Here is a 19,482-nt window from a genome sequence, read left to right on the forward strand (position 1 = left end):
ATACTATTCATGACCTGTTTAGCTCCTACCTGAATGATTAACAGAAAAAGTTGCAAAAAATTCTTTTTTATTTTGGAAAACACTTTTGAAGAGAAATTTAGTATATTTGAAAAGGTCTACCTGTCTTTTGGGAAAAATAGTAAAAGTAATTGCTTCTGAAATAGGATTCCTGGTTTCATCAGTATTGGCATTCTTGAGTGAAAAAGGCAGATATTAACATGTAAACTGCAAATAAAAAGTTGGCATTGATAATATGTATAAGTAATGAAGATTGTAATGATCTGCAGGAATGATTTTACAGTGACTAACTGAAATTGTGGGTATTAAGACCAAAAGCAATGAAAAATCCAATAAATGCTATTTTCATTTATATAACAAGAAAAAAAAACTATATATCTGCTGAATGAAGACTAATATGATCCACAATGAGACAGTCATGTTCCCCACCCAATTCTGTCTTGCATCTTTATACAATAATTGTACCTCTATCAGCATTGTGTTATTATATAGGAATTCTGTGTGTGAAAAGATTGGAACCAACCTAGATGCCCTTCAATAGATGAATGGATAAAAAATGTGGCATATATACACAATATAATATTACTCAGCAATAAAAGAGAATAAAATCATGGAATTTGCAGGTAAGTGGATGGAGTTAAAGAAGATAATGCTAAGTAAAATTAGCCTATCCCCCAAAACCAAATGCTGAATGTTTTCTTTGATATTAGGAGGCTGATTCATAGTGAGATAGGGAGAGGGAATATGAGAATAATAGAGAAACTCTAGATAGGGCAGAGGGGTTGGAGAGGAAGTGAGGGGGCATGGGGTACTTAATGATTGTGAAATGTAATGATTATTACTATCCAAAGTATAGGTATGAAGACACCAATTGGTGTGAATATACTATGTATTCAACCTGAGATATGAAAAATTGTGCTCTATGTATGTAATAAGAATTGTGATGCATTCTGCTGTCATATATAAATAAAAATATTACATAAAAAGAAAATATAGAACTTTTGAAGATACTTCTTGGAAATAGGCATCCAATTTCATAAAGATTATTATTATATAAAAAGATATCACATTCATTTAACCATTCCCTATGTTTCTGTCTCCCATAAAATTAGCTCTTGTCTCTGACATCTAAATTTTGCATCCCTTTACCACTCTAATGGGCTTGAAATGCAACCCTTGTAAACTTCTGAGATTTGATAGTGGACCACTAGATATGTATTTCATTTGTTTGCCAAATAAGACCCCAACTTTTGGTTTTGCACTGAATGAACCAGCTCTCTTCTACTTCCAAGGGAGGTGTCGGCTTGTTCTAAGTTACCACTTTGGTGAAGTCTCTATGTACTTTAATTATTTTGTTCCCTACTTCAGAAGGGCTTTAATTTTATGACTTGAAATAAGTTACCATGGAAAACGTTTCTAACAATATTGAATAAAAGATGTGATGGAGACATTAAATGTGTACCTTCTTAATGCCACATTGATGCCACATTAGCTTGCACCTGTAGATTTCCTTTTCTGACTGTCCTTCTGTTAATTTATAAATATTCAGTCCTTCTATTATTCCATATGTCAGTCTGCTGGTAGAAGATTTTCTTTTTCATAGCAGATATATCAGAAATGTTTATTAAGTGTGTGATGCTAAAACACTGAGCTTTCTTTTTATTTAGTATTTTTTTACTATCTCCTAGTTGTTCCAATTTCTACTCTATGTTTTCTCAAATATTAGTCACATTAATAAAATTTGAAAAATGTAGAAAAATAAAAGAACCTATAATATATTATTTGGTAGATTTTGTTAAACTTTTTATTTTCTAAATTATTAAATGCATACTTAATACAAAAGTCTATATACACATAAAGAAAAACACACATGATAGATTGCTAAGTGAAATTGTATTTTATAAGTAGTATTATATATGGTAGTTTTTTTGTTAAATTCAAAATTTACTGCTATTTTACCAACGGCAATTTCTATGTTTTAGTTAATCTATCTTATCCTAAATTATATTTATACTCTCCAGTTTTTGGCACTGAATTTTAATTGTTCTGTGAGTTGATTTAATCTATACCTTTCAGGTAATTGGTAGCACATTGATACAGATGTTTATCTAGCTTATTATGCATTGCCAGAGATATGTCTTGATTTATACTTAACACCTCATAATTATGCTTTTATCCTTACAACTCCATCCAAATAATTCATGTCTGAAGGCCATTGCTGTTTTCTTGACAATAGTCAACAGAACTTTGAAATATTCTTTTCATTTCTCAGGACACTTTCTCCTCTAAGTTTCCGCTGTGCCACAGCCAGACCAACCATTCTCTCCTGGTTCAGCCTTCTTGCCCTCACCCTCTTTCTAACCTTTTATGATTGTTTTTAGCAGTTGGTTTTTAGACCTCCTGACATCTCTGGATACACCTATTTTTTGTGGGGCAGGCTGGTACCTGGATTGAATGCAAGGGCACTTGTTCACTGAGTCACATCACCAGCCCTATTTTGTATTTTATTTAGAGACAGGGTATTACTGATGTGTTTAGTGCCTGGCTTTTGTTGAGGATGGCTTTGAACTCACAATCCTCCTGTCTCAGCTTTCCAAAGTGCTGAGATTACAGGCAAGTACCACCAGGCCTGGACTCTAGATACACCCATTTTAAATCATAGATCTATTTAAATAGTTCCAATAAATCTGCTAATGGTTTCTAAATTTGTACCATTAGACTGGTCCTGTCTTCTGAGTTGACTCATCCTTTAACACCTCCTTCTAAATTGTCATTTGAATCCCTGTTGTATCACTGCCCATGGCAAAGTGAATTTCTATTTTTTTTCTTTCTTTTTTTTTTTTTCCTACATGACTCTTGAATTCATTCTTTGTTCTTAAAGTCTCTGGATTTTACACAGTATATCTGGAGGTCTTATTATTTATGGCACTTTCTTTTTGCCATTTGGCAGCTTACACCTGCCTTTGGATGCACATATTCAGTATTTTTTCAGTCTTTCAATTATTAAGTAATTAGCTTTAAATCTATACAGAAAAATCCTGTCACCGTCCTCAGAGGTACTTAAATACACGTGTGTGGTTAATTGCTTGGTGCAAAAACCTTAAATCATTTGCTCTGATGGTTTCAGGTAGGGAATTTGTGCTCATTTTCAAACAGTACATGGGCTATTTTGATTGAACTAGTGGAACACTCTAAGCTATGGTTTTATGTTGGTGGAAACTGCTAGAATACCATGAGGATAATTATCTTCATTCGAATGTAAATGTTATATATGGAGGAAATAGCATTGGAATTCAGTGGTGGAATATTTTTAAAAAATAGTTTTGTCATTTTAAAGCTGAACACGTTTGTTAAGCTTAGAATTTCAGTCAAATTTGCACAACATAATCACAGACCTTTTACAAGAGTGTCATTTGAACTAATCCATTAGCCTTGTCCAAATTAGCCCAATTGTTTATAAGGTATTAAATGGACTACAAAGCCTAACATGTTTGTTATGCTCCATAATCATAGCACCTGTTAAACAGCCCACCACAGCTGTACCTTTAGTAGATTACAGGCCATTAGGCAAGTTATACAGTACCTTCTTTTTATAACCTAATTTCTCTTCTTTTGCAGGAGACTTTCTGGTTCATAAAATGAGAACTTTTTCATGGCCCTTCACTGATTGATATGAGGAGAATGGTTTTAAAATTATCAGGATTCTTAGATACAATTTTCAAATGCTGTGGTAAAATGCAATAGTAAAATATTTCATTAACTTTTAATCCAATTTATGATTGTTTTTTCCACTTGGGATAGGATGTCTTCAGATTTATAATGCTCTTGTTTGTTTTTTTTTTTTGAACAATTTCTTGAAAAGAAGTTAAGTAGAAAACTATGTGTTAAGGAAGCACAAAATCCTATATTAAAAGATTTTGTTACGGGTCTAGACAGTTGCCAAATGGAAGAAACATCTGGCATCTATTTTATTCCCTCATTAATTTTTAAGCATTTGCAGGTTGTCTAAATCATCAAAACCCTCCCGTGTATGCAGACACATACACATAAAATTACATTTAGAGTCACAAAGAATGTAAAATAGATGAGGCAATCTATCCACTTATTCAAAATTCAGTAGGAGTCCAGAAGTTTGAGTCATTCTGCTATGTATTGATGAGAAAACAGAGAGAAAATCTTACAAGGTGACTCAGTCCCTGTTCTCATGGAGCTTACAGTTTCCTTTAGAAGACAGACTTTAATCAAATTAATCAGGAAAACAATAATAGCAGCAATTATTATATTATATTTATATATGTGTGCAGAGAAAAAGAAATGATAGGTAGGTAGATATCTATATAAATACCTCATGTATGTAAACATATATACATATATGTATCACATAAATATATAGGTCATGTATTTGGGTGTGCATATATATACACATATATATAGATGTGTGCATATATATATACACATATATATGTATATGAAGTTGAAATACTTGAATATGTACACATATACACATAACAAAACACTGAGAATATTAAATATGCTGTAGTTCACCACTATCCTAAAGTAGTACAATTTTCATTGAAATCTATTATTAAATTGGCAATGTTGGAGTAGGGTATGTGGGGTAGTGAATACAGAATACAGGATTGTTCCTGGTAAAAGAACCATGGATACAGAAATTCTGTGTAATGTGGCATAGGGATCATTTGGAAATTTTGAAGTAGATCAATATGTCTGGATCACAAAATAAGGGCAAAGAGTTCATTTGATGAGTCTGCTGAGATTCTACTGGACCAGTCATTTCAGAACTTCATAGCCATTTTTTTCCCCTTAATGCTCAGTGTAATGAAAAACCAGAAGTGCTTTTAGACGAGGGAGTCCTATGATCAGATTTGAATTCAACACTACTTTTGCTGCTTTATGGATAAAGTAGGTAAAAAAGGAAGGAAAGTGGTGTGTGATAAGTGGATACAAATATGGAAATTCATATCCAGAATACATACATAGAACTCAAAAAACTTAACACTAAAAATCAAATAAGCCAATCAATAAATAGACAAAAGAACTAAATGGATACTTATCAAAACAAGAAATACAAATAGTCAACAAATACATTAAAAAATTTCAATATATCTAGAAATTAAAGGAATGCAAATCAAAACTATATTGAGATTTCATTTCAGTGCAGTCAGAATGGCAGTTATCAAAAATACAAATACTAATAAAATATGGGGGAGAATGTGGGGAAGAAGGTACATCATTCATTGTTGGTGGCACTGCATTGGTGCAACCAATTCGGAAAGCAGTATGGAGATTCCTCAGAAAACTTGGAATGGAACCACCATTTGACTCAGATATCCCACTCTTCACTGTATATCCAAAGGACTTAAAACCAGCATGCTACAATGACACAGCCACAATCAATGTTTATAGCAGCTCAATTCACAATAGCTAAATTATGGAACCAACCTAGGTGCTCTTCAGCAGATGAATGGATAAAGAAAATATGCTACATGTACACAATGGAATAATACTCAGGCATAAAGAAGAATGAAATTATGTCATTTTAAGGTAAATGGATGGAACTAGAGTATCATTCTAAGTGAATCCTGAAAAATCTAAGCCAATCCTGAAAAATCAACAGCCAAAGTTTTCTCTGACAAGTGGATGCTGATCCATAGTGGGGCGAGGGAATAAAAAAGAATGAAGTAACTTTGCTTTTGTGGAGGGAAGTGAGGGAAGGGGTGGGACTGTGGTGATGGGAAGAACAGTAGAATGAGACAGACATTATGACCCTTTATACATGTAAGATTACACTAATGTAGTGACTCGGTACCATGTACAGCCAGAGGAAAAAGAAGTTGTGCTCTATTGGTGTACAGTATGTCAAATTGTGCTCTATTATCAGTATAACTAATTAGAACAAATAAAAAAATAAACTCAGGATGCTACAGTGATGTAAGCACCTCGTGTTTACATCAGCATAATTTACAATAGCCAACCTGTGGAGCCAAACTAGGTGCCCTTCAACAGATGAACTAGTAAAGAAAATGTGGTATATATGCACAAAAAAGTGTTACTGAGCCACAAAAAAGAATGAAATTATGGTATTTGCTGGTAAATGGATGGAACTTGAGACTATAATGCTTAATGAAATAAGCCAATCCCCAAAAGTCAAAGCTTAAATGTTTTCTTTAATAGAGGAACATTAATCCAAAAGAAGCAAGTGAGTGGGGGAGGTTAAAATAGAATGAAAAATATAAAGTGGAAAAAAAGAGAGAAAATAGAGAAGAGGTAAATAGAGTAAGTGAAAAGGATTGAGGAGGAGGAAGAAGGGACAGGAAAAAGAAAAAATAGTGAAATGAATCTGAACAAACTTTAGTATGTACATACATGGACATGGCGTGATGGGTCCCAGCATTGGTATATCCACAGGTCACTAGTAAATAGATTGAAGAGGGATTTGCGGAGTGGAAGAAGGAGAGCAAAGGGAGATTGGGTGGAGCACCAGGGAATTAATTGGAACAACGTGTGTTCTATACTTTTGTGATTATGTCAGGGTGTATTCTGGTATTGCACATAAAAAAAGAATTATAGAAGAAGAATAAAGAGAAGGAGGAAGAGGAAGAGGAGGAGGAGGAGGAGAGGATCTCATTTTGAAACAAACTTCAAACTAAGAAATAGAACATACAGAATTCTTTTCATGTTATGAAACAGACATTTTTTCAATTTTAATAACATTTTATGGTAAATATATATGGCCCTTGCATTAAAATAAAGCAATGAATTCATTGGAAACTGTCACTGTGGGAGTACATAAAGTACATAAGAATATGATCATTTGAGAGCATTTACAACATATTATGCCATTTTGTATGTTTGAGGCATCAATAATATACATCATGTTCCTTCCTCCTTTTTCTATTTATCACAGAGATAATAAAAGTATTTTTATTTATGGTGATTATTATGGTATATTAATGAACTACTTAGAATGGAACTAACCAAATATTCCAGGAATAAATCCCTCTTCATTATAATTAAGTTTTCTCATTAAACTAATGTTTTTCTTTTCTTCAATTTTTAAATTGTAATAAAATACACAAAACATAAGATCTGACATCTAAACCATTTTAAGTGTACAATTCAATGATATAAAGTACATTTGCATTGTTTACTGTAATCACTAGCATATAGAATTCTTTTCATCTTATGAAACAGAAACTTTATAATAATTTAAAGTTTTTTATTATTTAAAATCTATTTACGTCATATACTACAGCCATTCTACTCTGTTTTGTTTACTGTTTGCCTAGAATATTGTTCTTCATTTTTTAACTTTTATACTTTTAGTGTCATTGTATTTAAAGTGAGTCATTTTTATTGGTGCATTTTAATTTTACACAGTAGTAGGATTCATTGTGTCATATTTATTCAATAAAATAATTTGTTCAATCTCATTCCCTCTACTTTCCCTTCCCTACCTGTCAGAAAACTAGTTTTTTTAGTTTTAGAACAAAATAAAGAACAATAAAAATGAAGAATGTTTTTGAACTATTTTTCATAAAATGAAATAAACTATAAGCAAAACTAAGTAAACAAAAATAAAACATAATGGTAATTTTAGAAAAGGTTGACTGATGCTTACTAAGAAATTGTGGTTTAAAAATAACTTGTAGAGATAGGTCAAGTAGTTTTAAAGAATTTTCTAAATGAATCTTTGCTATTTGTCCTGTAAAATATATACCAACCCTACTTCTACCAACTGTTTACAGAAAGTTCAATATTTGATGCAAGAAAATTTAGGTGTTAACTGATTGAAAGGCATATGGAATTTCATGAAATAAATTATATTTTGTGTTTTCAGGGTGCCTACACATACCTAATCACTTCTCATGAAAAATTTTGTATAAGTTGTAAGGAAAGATTTTTTTCAATTCTCCATTTAGTAAAATGGTAATTGAGAAAACCAACATGGGCTGACCTGAAATAAGAACAAGACTTGAACAAGATTTCCTCATCACCTTTCCGTGATTTACTTTGCTGGATGCATTATGGTGAGGTTATAGGAATTGAATATGATAATGTTTCATGTTTTTATTCTTTGTGGTATTTGAAAAGAGAATACAGTGATCTTATTAATACCTTTTCATTTCCCTGGCCATAATACTGACATTGGCAACATTCATATGAAAACAATATGGTATATTACTTTGCTTCATAGATGCCTTTAATTTTTAAAAAAATTATTAAATTTCACCATGGATTTCCATTTCACTGTGCCTAAACTGTATAATTTGCAATTTTTCCTCCTGTTCCAGAGGTATTTTTTCTATTTGATACCATAAACCATATTATTTCTAAGATAATATGGGTATGAAAACTATACATATACAAGATCAAAATTTTTAGGAAAAGATGAAGAGAGAGGTTAAAAAATAAAGAGATGGAAAAGAAAAGCAGGAAAACAGAAGCAAATACAGTTAATGGGCTATATATAAAATATTTTGCAGCCTAATTTCATTATGATAGGCCAGAGAATACATATTTCGCTCTTAATCCTACAATACACAGCATCAGGCCTACTATCTGACCAAGGGCTAAGGAAGGAAGAAGGGAAGTCAAGCATGCATTAAGACTTAATGACTCAGGGGCTTTCTTATGTCAAACTTATTTCATTTTATGCTTTACTATGTTACACTTTTGAATCTGCTCTGTAACTATTTTAATGCAATTTATTCATATGAACATTTAATCATTTTATAATATATGGAATATAATACAAAATATGGGGATTCCAGTTAATAATTCATAGTTTTTGGTCTCTACTATGTTAAGATGGCCCACAGGGGAAATGACCTTTTTAAAATAAATTAAAAATTAATATAATACTAACTCCCAGATCTTAGTTTCTAATACCATTTGCCAACAAAACAAACTTAGAGAAATTACTGATTCTGAAGAAAAGGCAAGAATATACAGAATAAGATTGCAGTATCCTCCTGTTCCAGAAAGGAAATATTCATAAATCACAGGGATAGAGCTTATAAAAGGGACATGGAAGCAAATTAAAAGACATACCTATAACCAGAACCTTAGCAACTTGAGCACTGATAAGGCAAGTACTATTATGTTATAATCTAAAGTATGAAATAAATATCCATAAGTCCAAATTGATAAAAAAAATATATGATTGGCACACTAAATAAATGAGGCAAATAGACAAATATCCTGTAATTGAAAAATATTTGCTTGGTTACTGATAACTTAAGGATATAAAGTATAGCTTCTTTCCAAAGAATACAACACAAAAATAAGGCAAAAATTTTGGCCATTAGGTGGAATCCCACCAGCCAAGCCCACACAGATCCTTGGGCCGAGCACGGGATCTCAGAAGGGGAAGGAAGCGGTACAGTCCCATCCCCCACAGCGGACACTCCACCGAGGCAGTCAGCGGCCACCATCCGGTAAAGCTGAAGGATACACAGCCACTCTCCTTCAGAGTTCAACATCAAAACAGGGACTGCCATTAGGTGGAATCCCACCAGCCAAGCCCACACGGACCCTTGGGCCGAGCTGGGATCTCAGAAGGGGAAGGAAGCGGTACAGTCCCATCCCCCACAGCGGACACTCCACCGAGGCAGTCAGCGGCCACCATCCAGTAAAGCTGAAGGATACACAGCCACTCTCCTTCAGAGTTCAACATCAAAACAGGTTGGTGTCATTCAGCTCACCCCCCAGACAGCGGGAATTCGCATAAAATCTCTCCTAGGCTTGCTGGGAGAGGGAGTATCAAGCTGAGCCTCCATAAAGACTAGGGGGAAACTAGAGACACCTGACGTCCAAACCCTCCTCCCAGTAGCAGCCAAAAGGAAACCTGGCTAGCCAGCGCTGGGGGAGGGGCAAGCAGAAAAAATCAAAGTGATAGAGTGCCAGGGATCCCAACAGCCTGCAGCAGGACCCGGGAGATCCAGGCCAACTGATTCGCGCGGCCTGCCCTGCGGCTACAGAAGGCGTGGCGCCTCAGTGAAGCCATTAATTAGCAAGCAGGGAGGTTAGGGACTGCCATTAGGTGGAATCCCGCCAGCCAAGCCCACACGGACCCTTGGGCTGAGCTGGGATCTCAGAAGGGGAAGGAAGCGGTACAGTCCCATCCCCCACAGCGGACACTCCATTCAGGCAGTCAGCGGCCACCATCCGGTAAAGCTGAAGGATACACAGCCACTCTCCTTCAGAGTGCAACATCAAAACAGGTTGGTGTCATTCAGCTCACCCCCCAGACAGCGGGAATTCGCATAAAATCTCTCCTAGGCTTGCCGGGAGAGGGAGTATCAAGCTGAGCCTCCATAAAGACTAGGGGGAAACTAGAGACACCTGACCTCCAACCCCTCCTCCCAGTGGCAGCCAAAAGGAAACCTGGCTAGCCAGCGCTGGGGGAGGGGCAAGCAGAAAAAATCAAAGTGATAGAGTGCCAGGGATCCCAACAGCCTGCAGCAGGACCAGGGAGATCCAGGCCAACTGATTCGCGCGGCCTGCCCTGCGGCTACAGAAGGCATGGCGCCTCAGTGAAGCCATTAATTAGCAAGCAGGGAGGTTAGGGACTGCCATTAGGTGGAATCCCGCCAGCCAAGCCCACACGGACCTTTGGGCCGAGCTGGGATCTCAGAAGGGGAAGGAAGCGGTACAGTCCCATCCCCCACAGCGGACACTCCACCGAGGCAGGCAGCGGCCACCATCCGGTAAAGCTGAAGGATACACCGCCACTCTCCTTCAGAGTGCAACATCAAAACAGCCAGCAGCAGGACCCCGGAGATCCAGGCCAACTGATTCGCGCGGCCTGCCCCGCAGCTACAGAAGGCGTGGCGCCTCAGAGAAGCCATTAATTAGCAAGCAGGGAGGTTAGGGACTGCCATTAGGTGGAATCCCGCCAGCCAAGCCCACCGCCCACGCCCGGAACAGGCCCAGCGACCTGCCAGCATGGTAGTCACGACACCCCAATTGGAATAGGGACAGAGCAGAGCCGCCTTCCACTCCCGGAACAGACCCAGAGAGACGCCAGTGTGGTAGACACGTCACCCCAATTGGAGTAGGGGTACAGCCGCCGCCCGCACCTGCAAGGGAGACTTTTCAACTATACAAGAGCAACATAAATAAATAGGGGGTAAATTTCAAAAACACAACAGTTGCACCAAGCAGAAAGAAACGCGAGCAGTATGAAAAGTCAAGGAAATAAAGGACCACAAGCAATGCAGGTCAACTCAACTTTAGAAGAGGTAATAGCTGCAACAGATGGAATATCAGATAAAGAGTTCAGGATATATATGCTTCAGATGATCTGGAGTCTCAAGGAAGACATGAGACAGCAAAATCAGACAATGAAAGATCACATTGACAAACAAATCCAGGAAGTAAAAGATCAATTTCACAGGGAGATAGAGGTAATAAAAAACAAACAAATAGAAATTCTAGAAATGCAGGAAACAATAAACCAACTTAAAAACTCAATTGAGAATACTACCAGCAGAGTAGATCACTTAGAAGAGAGAACATCAGACAATGAAGACAAAGTATTTCAACTGGAAAAGAACATAGACAGCTCAGCAGGTCTGCTAAGAAACCATGAGCAGAACATCCAAGAATTATGGGACAATATCAAAAGACCATATTTAAGAGTCATTGGGATACAGGAAGGCACAGAGCTCCATTCCAAAGGAATAAACAGTCTATTCAGTGAAATAATACGAGAAAACTTCCCAGAATTGAAGAATGAGACAGAATCCCAAATCCTAGAAGCCTACAGGACGCCGAATGTGCAAAATCATAAGAGATCCACACCTAGACACATTATAATGAAGATGTCCAACATACAGAATAAGGAGAGAATTTTAAAAGCTGCAAGAGAAAGAAAGCAGATTACATTTAGGGGTAAACCAATCAGGATAACAGCTGATCTCTCAACACAGACTCTGAAAGCTAGAAGATCCTGGAATAACATATTTCAAACACTGAAAGACAGTGGGCTCCAACCAAGAATCTTGTATCCGGCGAAATTAAGCTTCAGGTTAGAAGATGAAATTAAAACCTTCCACGATAAACAAAAGTTAAAAGAATTCGCAGCTAGAAAACCATCTCTTCAAAAAATCCTTGGCAAAATATTACAGGAAGAGGAAATGGAAAATAACATTGAAAACCAACAATGGGATGTAGGACAGTAAAGGGGGGAAAGTAGTCAAAGAGGATAACAAATCAGGTTTAGTAACATCAATAAACAAATATGGATAGAAGAACAAACCATATCTCAATAATAACCCTAAATGTTAATGGCTTAAACTCACCAATTAAGAGACACAGGCTAGTAGAATGGATCAAAAAACAAGACCCAACAATATGCTGTCTACAGGAGACGCATTTGATAGGAAAAGATATACATAGACTGAAGGTGAAAGGTTGGGAAAAATCATATCACTCATATGGACCGCAGAAACAAGCAGGAGTGTCCATACTCATATCTAATAAAATAGATTTCAAGCCAAAGCTAATCAAAAGGGATATAGAAGGTCACTTCATACTGCTCAAGGGAACCATACACCAACAAGACATAACAATCATAAATATATATGCCCTAAATAATGGTGCAGCTGTGTTCATCAAGCAAACTCTTCTCAAGCTCAAGAGTCTAATAGACCACCATACAATAATCATGGGAGACTTCAACACACCTCTCTCACCACTGGACAGATCTTCCAAACAAAAGTTAAATAAGGAAACTATAGAACTCAATAACACAATTAACAACCTAGACTTAATTGACATATATAGACTATACCACCCAACATCAAGTAGCTACACTTTTTTCTCAGCAGCACATGGAACCTTCTCAAAAATAGACCATATACTATGTCACAGGGCAACTCTTAGACAATACAAAGGGGTAGAGATAATACCATGCATCTTATCTGATCATAATGGAATAAAACTGAAAATCAATGATAAAAGAAGAAAGGAAAAATCAAGCATCACCTGGAGAATGAACAATAGGTTGCTGAGTGATCAATGGGTTTTAGAAGACATCAAGGAGGAAATTAAAAAATTCCTAGAGTTAAATGAAAACACAGACACAACATACTGGAATCTATGGGACACATTGAAAGCAGTTCTAAGAGGAAAATTCATTGCTTGGAGTTCATTCCTCAAAATAAGAAAAAAACCAACAAATAAATGATCTCATACTTCATATCAAAATCCTAGAAAAAGAAGAGCAAAACAACAGCAAAAGAAGTAGAAGGCAAGAAATAATTAAAATCAGAGCTGAAATTAATGAAATTGAAACAAAAGAAACAATTGAAAAAATTGACAAAACTAAAAGCTGGTTCTTTGAAAAAATAAATAAAATTGACAGACCCTTAGCCATGCTAACGAAGAGAAGAAGAGAGAGAACCCAAATTACTAGCATACGGGATGAAAAAGGCAATATCACAACAGACACTTCAGAAATACAGAAGATAATCAGAAATTACTTTGAATCCTTATACTCCAATAAAATAGAAGATAGTGAAGGCATAGATAAATTCCTTGAGTCCTATGATCTGCCCAGATTGAGCCAGGAGGATATAGACAACCTAAACAGACCAATAACAATAGAGGAAATAGAAGAAACCATCAAAAGATTACCAACTAAGAAAAGCCCAGGACCGGATGGGTATACAGCAGAGTTTTACAAAACCTTTAAAGAGGAACTAACACCAATACTTTTCAAGCTATTTCAGGAAATAGAAAAAGAGGGAGAACTTCCAAATTCATTCTACGAGGCCAACATCACCCTGATTCCGAAACCAGACAAAGACACTTCAAAGAAGGAAAACTACAGACCAATATCTCTAATGAACCTTGACGCAAAAATCCTCAATAAAATTCTGGCGAATCGGATTCAAATACATATCAAAAAAATTATACATCATGATCAAGTAGGATTCATCCCTAGGATGCAAGGCTGGTTTAATATATGGAAATCAATAAATGTTATTCACCACATCAATAGACTTAAAAATAAGAACCATATGATCATTTCAATAGATGCAGAAAAAGCATTCGACAAAGTACAGCATCCCTTTATGTTCAAAACGCTAGAAAAATTAGGGATAACAGGATCATACCTCAACATTGTAAAAGCAATCTATGATAAGCCACAGGCCAGCATCATTCTGAATGGAGAAAAATTGAAGGCATTCCCTCTAAGATCTGGTACAAGACAGGGATGCCCTCTCTCACCACTTCTGTTCAACATAGTCCTCGAAACACTGGCCAGAGCAATTAGACAGACAAAAGAAATTAAAGGCATAAAAATAGGAAAAGAAGAACTTAAATTATCACTATTTGCAGATGATATGATTCTATACCTAGCAGACCCAAAAGGGTCTACAAAGAAGCTATTAGAGCTAATAAATGAATTCAGCAAAGTGGCAGGATATAAGATCAACATGCATAAATCAAAGGCATTCCTGTATATCAGCGACAAATCCTCTGAAACAGAAATGAGGACAACTACTCCATTCACAATATCCCCCCAAAAAATAAAATACTTGGGAATCAACCTAACAAAAGAGGTGAAAGATTTATACAAGGAAAATTACAGAACCCTAAAGAAAGATATAGAAGAAGACCTTAGAAGATGGAAAAATATACCCTGCTCATGGATAGGCAGAACCAACATCATCAAGATGGTGATATTACCAAAATTTCTCTATAAGTTTAATGCAATGCCAATCAAAATCCCAGCAGCATTTCTTGTAGAAATAGATAAAAGAATCATGAAATTCATATGGAATAATAAAAGACCCAGAATAGCAAAAACAATGCTAAGCAGGAAGTGTGAATCAGGCGGTATAGCGATTCCAGCTTCAAACTATACTACAGAGCAATAGTAACTAAAACAGCATGGTACTGGTACCAAGACAGGCGGGTGGACCAATGGTACAGAATAGAGGACACAGTAACCAACCCACAAAACTACAACTATCTTATATTTGATAAAGGGTCTAAAAGCATGCAATGGTGGAAGGATAGCATCTTCAACAAATGGTGCTGGGAAAACTGGAAATCCATTTGCATCAAAATGAAGCTGAATCCTTATCTCTCGCCATGCACAAAAGTTAACTCAAAATGGATCAAGGAGCTTGATATTAAACCAGAGACAAGGCGTCTGATAGAAGAAAAAGTAGGGTATGTTCTACATACTGTGGGGTCGGGCTCCAAATTCCTCAATAGGACACCCATAGAGCAAAAGTTAACAACTAGAATCAACAAATGGGACTTACTCAAACTAAAAGGTTTTTTCTCAGCAAAAGAAACAATAAGAGAGATAAACAGGGAGCCTACATCCTGGGAACAAATCTTTACTCCACACACTTCAGATAGAGCCCTAATAACCAGAATATACAAAGAACTCAAAAAATTAGACAATAAGATAACAAATAACCCAATCAATAAATGGGCCAAGGACCTGAACAGACACTTCTCAGAGGAGGACATACAATCAATCAGTAAGTACATGAAAAAATGCTCACCATCGCTAGCAGTCAGAGAAATGCAAATCAAAACTACCCTAAGATACCATCTCACCCCAGTAAGATTGGCAGCCATTAGAAAGTCAAACAACAATAAGTGCTGGAGAGGATGTGGGGAAAAGGGCACTCTTGTTCATTGCTGGTGGGACTGCAAATTGGTGCAGCCAATTTGGAAAGCAGTATGGAGATTTCTTGGAAAGCTGGGAATGGAACCACCATTTGACCCAGCTATTCCCCTTCTCGGTCTATTCCCCAAAGACCTAATAAGAGCATGCTACAGGGCCACTGCTACATCGATGTTCATAGCAGCACAATTCAAGATAGCAAGATTGTGGAATCAGCCTAGATGCCCTTCAATAGATGAATGGATAAAAAAATGTGGCATTTATACACAATGGAGTATTACTCTGCATTAAGAAATGACAAAATCATAGAATTTGGAGGGAAATGTATGGCATTAGAGCAGATTATGCTAAGTGAAGCTAGTCAATCTTTAAAAAACAAATACCAAATGACCCCTTTGATATAAGGGGAGTAAACAAGGACAGGGTAGGGACGAAAGTTTGGGAAGAAGATTTACATTAAACAGGGATGAGAGGTGGGAGGGAAAGGGAGTGAGAAGGGAAACCGCATGGAAATGGAAGGCGATCCTCAGGGTTATACAAAATGACATATAAGAGGAAAGGAGGGGTAAGACAAGATAATACAAATCGAAGAAATGATTTACAGTAGAAGGGGTAGAGAGAGAAAAGGGGAAGGGAGGGGAGGGGAGGGGAGGGGGGATAGTAGAGAATAGGACAGACAGCAGAATGCATCAGACACTAGAAAGGCAATATGTCAATCAATGGAAGGGTAACTGATGTGATACAGCAATCTGTATATGGGGTAAAATTGGGAGTTCATAACCCACTTGAATCAAACTGTGAAATATGATGTATTAAGAACTATGTAATGTTTTGAACGACCAACAATAAAAAAAAATAAGGCAAAAATTTATTTCATTTTAATTAGATAAATACAATCTCTGTCCTGAAATCAAGGAGCACAATATCAGTTAAATAACCATATAGATAATAGATATTTTCCCATAATATGCTAAGGGTGGCACTTTACTTCTGTGTCTTCCTCTAAAAACTCATAGTAATGTCTCAAAACCTCTTGTCATGAAGGAAAATTCAGATAATTTAAAATAGTGAGACATTTTACAATACATAATCAGTAATTCTCAAACCCTTAAGATCATTAAAACAAGATATATCTGCAAAATTGTCACAGTCCAGAGGGGGACAAATAACATAATGCTAAATAAAATATGGATGCTGGATGGAATATTCTAGATTAAAAAATAATTAGGTAAAAAGAAAAAGTACAAATAAATATGTCCTAGTGTTAACATTGGCTCATCAGCTGATTCAAATGTGCCATTTAAATAGGAGATCCTGATAAGAGGTGAAACTGGAGTTGGGGTGAAAGGACACTCTTTGTAACATCTTTGTAACTTTTCAAAGTCTAAAACATTCAAATATTAATGCTAACAAAATATTTTGTGTAGTGATTCTAATTATTTGATTTTTCATTCTATGCATATGCCTTTAGGAGCCTGGATGGAGTTTACTAAATATTGGTTGTGTGTGTAAATGTTAAACTAGCATAGTAAGCCTATGCTTATGATTGAACTTTGTTGCTATATTTACCCATTTAAAGTAGTTCAGAGACTTATAATTAGAACTATTAGTCATTTTTTGATTTTTCTGCTTTCTTAAATCTGGTTTTCATACTCATGCTGATAAAGACAATATAAAAATAGACTATTAAAATATTAAAGCAAGTTATGCTTTGTTTATTATTGCAGTATTGAGATTGCTTGGGTTCTCTTATTCTCTGGCAATCATAACAGTACTCAATACACAGAACTCTGCTACCATCACAAGCAACAAACCTAATTAAGAGCAGAGCAATAAAATGAGTCCATTTTTTTCATGGGATGGGAAAATAAAAGAAATTATAAACATTTATACAGATTGGGGCAAAGGTTTCCCTCTAAAATCCATTTCATCTAAAGATATATTTCACATGTATACTTCTGCTTACTGTCTTCTAAATAACATTACACATAATTTTGTGATTTTTAAAGCAATCTGACTGATGTATAATTTTAAGAACAAATTGCATATATGTAACCATACAATTGAATATGTTTTCAAAGTTGTGTGAAGCCATCACCACAATCTAGCTATGTATGCCAAAGGTATTACTCTTAACCAACTATCTTATCCCTCTCCTTCCCTAAGAAAATAATCACTATTCTTTTTTTCTGTCACTACAGATTAGTCTACATTATCTACAATTTTATAGAATTTGAATAATAGTTTCTATTTTCTATTTTCATTTAGAAGAGTTAGCTTGAGGTTCATCCCTGTTGCTGTGCATATTAATGGGTTTCCCTTTTTACTGTTGAATGATATTCTCTTCTGTGTATTTACAAAATTTGTTTTCTCATACATCTTTTCATGGATATTTATGTGTCTAACTTTAAGTTATTGTAAAACAGTAGTGTAAGCACTCATTCACAAATCTTTTTATTTTCCTGTTGGACAAATATTTTGAAATGAAATAGCTATATCATAGGTAGGCAAGTTTAAATTTTAAGAAATTGTCCAAATGTTTTAGTCATTGTACCTTTTTCATTATTTATATTAGTGTTTATTTTTTAAAAGCATATAGATTATATAAAGCAATAAGTAATAATAAAATAAATAGAGATGATAAAAATTAGGTAGCCCTTGCCAGGCCTAGTGGCCCATGCCTATAATCCCAGCAACTTGGAAGGTGAGGTATGAGATTGTAAGTTTGAGGCCAGCCTCAGCAATTTAAGGAGGCCCTAAGCAACTTAGTGAGACACTGTCTCAAAATAAAAGTAAGTAACTAAAAAAGGTTGCGGATGTAGCTCCGCATTCTTGGTACAAAAAAAAAAAAAAGAAAAAAAAGTAGATGGACCATGTTTTGCCTACTTAGTACAGTCTCAAAATATACATTTTTTATATCTCATTGTAGATTCCTAAGCACAATGTTTTCTGCTAGCAGTAAAATAGTGTCAAGTACTCAAATTAACTTTTCAAAATTCAGAGGTTTACAAAATTGATAGAAAACCTAGGGCATGTGTTATTGAAATTAATTTTATTATGTGGTCAGATATTTGTCAACTCTGATAAGAAAAGGACAAACTGTCTACATTTTTGAGATTCATAAAAGTACATTTGGACTTGAAGTTCATTTTCATATCTAACATTTATTATATGAGAGCATTATCACTCAATCTTCTGTTTCTTTCAAATTATCTGACAGCAATTACTAGATATTATCTAGAAAAAAATATAAATTTAATTCATTTCTCTTGTTAAATTCTCTAAAGATAAGTTAAGACATAAATAACATAGAAATATTTTTCAAAAAAAGTCTGATCTAGTTCTCTCACCTATGAGCTTATTAAAAAAAATTAGATATTACTGTATCCTTCCATGTTTGATTGCAAGTTACCTTTATAAATGAGAAAAGTTTGAACTTTCATCTCAAAATTTCTACTATTAGTTTTGATAGTTTAAACTAAGTTTATATTTTAAGCAATGATACTTGTTTTTCAGAAGAATCAGGGTTTGTAGATCTGCATTAAGTATCAAGATGGTAAATTCCACTGGCACAGCTGTAGAGGCATCTGAAAATATTATTCTAATGATTAGTACCATGAATGTATATCTCACACTACTTATAGGATAAGACATGGATGGCGGGAAAGATTCTACTACAGTAATAGCTGGGGATGTCAACACTCCACTTTCGTCAATAGAGAATCTATGCACAAAGAAAATAAAAATCACAATGCAATAGAGCCATACTGTAGAACAAATGA

This window comes from Urocitellus parryii, chromosome 1 (genome assembly GCF_045843805.1).
Source record: "Urocitellus parryii isolate mUroPar1 chromosome 1, mUroPar1.hap1, whole genome shotgun sequence".
In the NCBI taxonomy this organism is placed as follows: domain Eukaryota; kingdom Metazoa; phylum Chordata; class Mammalia; order Rodentia; family Sciuridae; genus Urocitellus; species Urocitellus parryii.